At 40.2% G+C, this 4,978-nt stretch overlaps 1 pseudogene; it reads left to right on the forward strand.

Moving 5' to 3' along the window:
* Positions 1-1,815: 1,815 nt before the first annotated feature.
* Positions 1,816-2,926, forward strand: LOC105003801 (annotated as a pseudogene).
* Positions 2,927-4,978: the final 2,052 nt, after the last annotated feature.

Here is a 4,978-nt window from a genome sequence, read left to right on the forward strand (position 1 = left end):
CCTTAGCCACACTGCCCCTGGGTTTCAATTGTGGTTTCATTTCCACCTATACATGTGGGTCGTCCACTGGGGTTTCCTCCTGGGGCTTCCCTTTAGGGCTTGGGTTTGCCCCTGTGAGGGCCAGGTGTGGAGGTGGTGCAGCTGCTTGGGTCGCAGGGGTTCTGGCAGCACCAGGTACTCAGGGGAGTTGGCTGCTAGGGCAGCAGGAAATACAGTGTTCTAGAAGGGTATGGCAACCAGTATAGGCTGGTACACTCCAGGATTCTTGCCTGGAGAACCCCCTGCTCCCTGACAGAGATGCCTGGAAGGCCACAGTTTACAAGGTGGCAAAGAGCTGCACATGACTGAAGTGACTCTATGGGTATAAGACTTTTTTTGCCTGTGGCAGCTCTGCCCCAGTGAGAGTTGAGCATGAAGGTGGCACAGCTGCTTGGCTTGCAGGGACCCTGGTGGTGCCAAGTGTAGAAGGACACGGACTACCTCTGCTGCAGGAGTTATGTCCCTATCAGAGTCTTTTTTCGAGCCTCTTGTAGCTGGCAATCAAAAGGCCTATCTTTAGCTCCGCCGGTTCAGGCACTTAGAGGGCTACCTTGCCTGGGGACCTTCTCAGTTGTTCAGTGTGTCAGGCACGTAGAGGGGCCCTCCTGGCTGGGATCCTAGTCTGTAGGTTGGCGTCCCTAGCACTTAAAGTGGCACCCTGGGTGGGGTCCTACTCTGTAGTGCAGTGTGTCAGGCGTTTGATGGGCCAGCCTCTCTATTGTTCAGCTGCTGATGCTGGCGTGTTGGGAGAGAGAGGCTATGGTGATGGCTCCATCCCCTACCCGTGACTCAACAGTATGGCCTTGCTTCCGCGGCTGCCTGGCTTTCCTCCCTCATATCCCCTCAATCCGTCTCTTTTCCCTCACATCCCCACAGTCCATCTCTCTGCAGTCAACAGCACCCCTCGCCCTGGGATTGCCCCACAATCCCTAAACTCCAGCTCCCAGCTGCTGCGCCTTCCAGGGGACCTGTGTCCCTGTCCGGGGTGTGTACGGCTGTGGTAAGGACTGTCTGATTCTCATTCCATTTAGGCTGCCACAGATCAGCTGTTTCAGCCTTAAATGTTTCTCAGACAATTGCCCCATGCAGGGATTGGACCCCTGCCTCAGTTTCCCCACCCGCCAAGGGCAGGTCCAGTCCTTCTAACCCTCCTGTTTTTCCCATAGTTCCTTCGTCCTACTGAGTTTTGCGTGGTTCTATATATTCTTTTCCATTGGTCAGGTACTCTTGTCCCCTGTTAGCATGCACTTCTGTCTCTGAAGGTGTATTCCTGATGTATCCTTGGAGAGAGATGTACCCCACGTCCACCGACTCCTCCGACATCTTATTCTAGGGAAGATTTTTACCTCTTATTTTTAAGAAAATTCTATTTGAGTCTAGGGTAAATTGAGGAGTATCTTGTAATTAAACTTAAAAAAATAAAAAACTTTTAGTACTGTTCTACTGGAGCTTTTTATTTATGTATGTTTATTTTATATATACTTATTTATAGTTTGAAATCTTACTGTAAACTGTGTCCTAAATAGTATTAATTACACTATTTATTAATGGCTATGCCTGTTTTAATAAAGAGTAATATTTTGAAGCCAAAACAAAATTAAGTATACATTTTTCATTTTTTTGCCAACTGTGGAATATCTCATCATATGACCCACAAGCAAGATATTTGCATTATTTCTTCGACATATCATAATGTTCTCCAAGGACATAAGCATAAATAAGCCACAGCTGCTAAATGTGGAAATCCAAATCATTAGGTTCCCAATAAGTAAATGATTCTTGTCTTGTGTTTTTAGGTTCCCAGATTGTGGTGAGCCATATCCTCGGCTGGTGGACCTGAATTTAGCTGGCGATCCTACTGAAGGAGCCTCAGTGGCAGTGCAGAGGGACTGTGGCTTTTGGTGTCCCTGAGAGTTGAATATTGATCCTGATCTTGGCTGTACCTTTTTGCACATGTGTGATTGTTCACCTCCTTGTCCAAATATGTACTTTAGGAGAGAAGAGCTTTCATTTGCTCGTTATTTCATAGGATTGATTTCAGTCATTTGCCTCTCTGCCACGTTTACTTTTTTAACTTTTTTGATTGATGTGATAAGATTCCCGTATCCTGAAAGACCCATTATAATTTACGGCGTCTGCTACATGATGGTGTCATTAATTTTCTTTATTGGGTTTTTGCTTGAGGACCGAGTTGCCTGCAATGCATCCAGCCCTGCACAGTATAAGGCTTCCACAGTGACCCAAGGATCTCATAACAAAGCCTGTATCATGCTTTTTATGATACTCCATTTTTTTTTACTATGCCTGGCAGCGTTTGATGGGTGCTTCTTACCATCACGTGGTTCTTGGCAGCTGTGCCAAAGTGGGGTATTGAAGCTATTGAGAAGAAAGCCTTGCTATTTCATGCCAGTGCGTGGGGCATCCCTGGAACACTGACCATCATCCTTTTAGCGATGAATAAAATTGAAGGTGACAATATCAGTGGCGTGTGATTTGTTGGCCTCTATGATGTTGATGCTTTGAGGTATTTTGTTCTTGCATCCCTCTGCCTGTATGTGGTGGTTGGGGTTTCACTCCTTTTAGCCGGCATTATATCCCTAAACAGAGTGCGAGTTGAGATTCCATTAGAAAAGGTGAACCAGGATAAACTGGTGAAGTTTATGATCCGGATTGGTCTGTATCTCATACCACTCATGGTTGTAATTGGTTGCTACTTTTATGAGCAAGCTTACTGTGGCATCTGGGAAACAACGTGGATACAAGAACGCTGCAGAGAATATCACATTCCATGTCCATATCAGGTAAGGGAAACCTTGTTCTAAATTTCAAAATATATAACAGTGAAAAGAGCTAATCTTAGCTGTATTTTTTTTTAACTCTTCATGAAAAACCTGAACTTTAAAATTTTGAAGTGAAGTTAATGAACAAATTTATTGTAGTAAGAATGTCATACACACGTTTCTGTTAACATCTTCCTTTTAAAAGATCACTTTCATGAGTCCAAGCCATGGGCTTTTAAGCACTTTACTTCTGTTATCACAGAATAGTTGCTTGTTGACTACTTAGAAGTCTGCAGGTTTGAGGGGAAGATATTGATTAAAAGACAGTGTCTGTGGAAATTTTACTGATACTTAGAACGGGAGTTTTAACAGTTTTGAAAAAAATTAGAATGCATTTGTACAAACATTTTCATCTTTTAGTTGGTCTTAGTTTTTCTTTTTTGCATACTGAATATTTTGTGATTTACCTTTTAATTTAAAGAGATTGGATAATCATAGAATTTTAGATCTAGAGAGAACCTTAGAGATGGTTTATTCAAGTTCCCTCTGTAATTCAGAGTTCTTAAACATCTATCTCATTTGAGGCTTAGAAATGTTAAGTGACTTGCTCACTTTATTAAAGTACTTATGCATTATAGATAACTTCTGTCTACTTTCTTTCCCCTAGTGGCGCAGAGGTTAAAGCGTCTGCCTGCAATGTGGGAGACCTGGGTTCAATCCCTGGGTCAGGAAGATCCCCTGGAAAAGGAAATGGCAACCCATTCCATTATTCTTGCCTGGAGAATCCTATGGACAGAGGAGCTTGGTGGGCTACAGTCCACGGGTCGCAAAGAGTTGGACACGACTGAGCGACTTCACTTTCACTTTCCCCTAGTAGACAGTGAACTCTTTAAATGCAAGAACATATTTTTCATATTTTTTCAAAGCATGTTCTATAGGTTAGTAGATGATGGCATTGAGGATGGGAATATGTAGATTGAGAAGAAAACACATTTTTAAGAAACGTTCCATTTGTACTGGAAACAAGGAGTGTGTGATTAGCGCATAGTCAATTCTCGTAAATACTTGATGACTGAAAATGCCATTTCCTTTTTTATTTTGTGGTATAGATAATTCTACACAAAATTACACTTTAATTATTATATCAGTATAATTTATATTATATATACTGGCTTTTAAAAAACCAACCTATAATTGAGAGACCAGAAAAAATGAATAATTGAAATTTTATTACACTTCTTGATAGAATTGCTTATTAAAAACTCTTAATATGAGTTTTCAGGCCTGAAGCTAAGTAATCAAATTTTGCCTCTAATGAGAGAGAAAGAGATGATTGAATTACATCATGTGCTTCTCCATGTAAGGTTTCTAGGATTACAAATATATATTATCTTAGGACTATAAAAGAAATAACATTTGGCTCCAAAATAATAATCTGAAAAATACCAGACCTCAAACATGTAAATTAGTAAATTAGAGTAGTTGGGACGCCACTATTTTCAAAACATTCCTAAGAATCTTTTAGCATCTTTAGAACCAGTTTGAGCTATATAAAAACCTGTGTGTGTATTCATTTCTTTACAGTCATAGGTTCTATAAGTGTTTTTTATTTCCAACTTACAGAAATAATGTTGGATTTCCAACATCCTAAAAAGAATAGAAAATGGTATAATAACTAATATAGTTATTAAGGTATAAAGTCTGGGTCAGGAATTCCTGGCTTCATATCTCACTCTTATTATTTACTAGTTTTATAGTTTTAGATCAACTTCACCTCTTTCCACTTCAATTCCTCATCTGTAGAATGAGTAATGGAATCTCATAGTAACAAAAGAGTAATTGTGTTAGATATAAATAATAGTAGAATCTGTCTCCTAGGACTGTTTTTAGGCATCTACATGCAGTTAGAAGAGTGCCTTCCGTATAATAAGTGCTCGAATGTTAGTTCTGTTACTCATTTTTTCATTTATTGTTGCTGCTGTTACTGTTTTACACACACACACGTACATAAACTGTTTTTTAAACCATTCAGTACCAAACTTTAGCAAATGCTAAAGTTATTGAGAATATACATGACAGTATGTGTATCACTAACTTGTTCATTTTAACTGCAGTAGAGAGATTTAATGGACAAATATACTTTAATTCATTTACTCATT

This window comes from Bison bison, unplaced genomic scaffold, assembly GCF_000754665.1.
Source record: "Bison bison bison isolate TAMUID 2011002044 unplaced genomic scaffold, Bison_UMD1.0 scf7180017857724, whole genome shotgun sequence".
In the NCBI taxonomy this organism is placed as follows: Eukaryota; Metazoa; Chordata; class Mammalia; order Artiodactyla; family Bovidae; genus Bison; species Bison bison.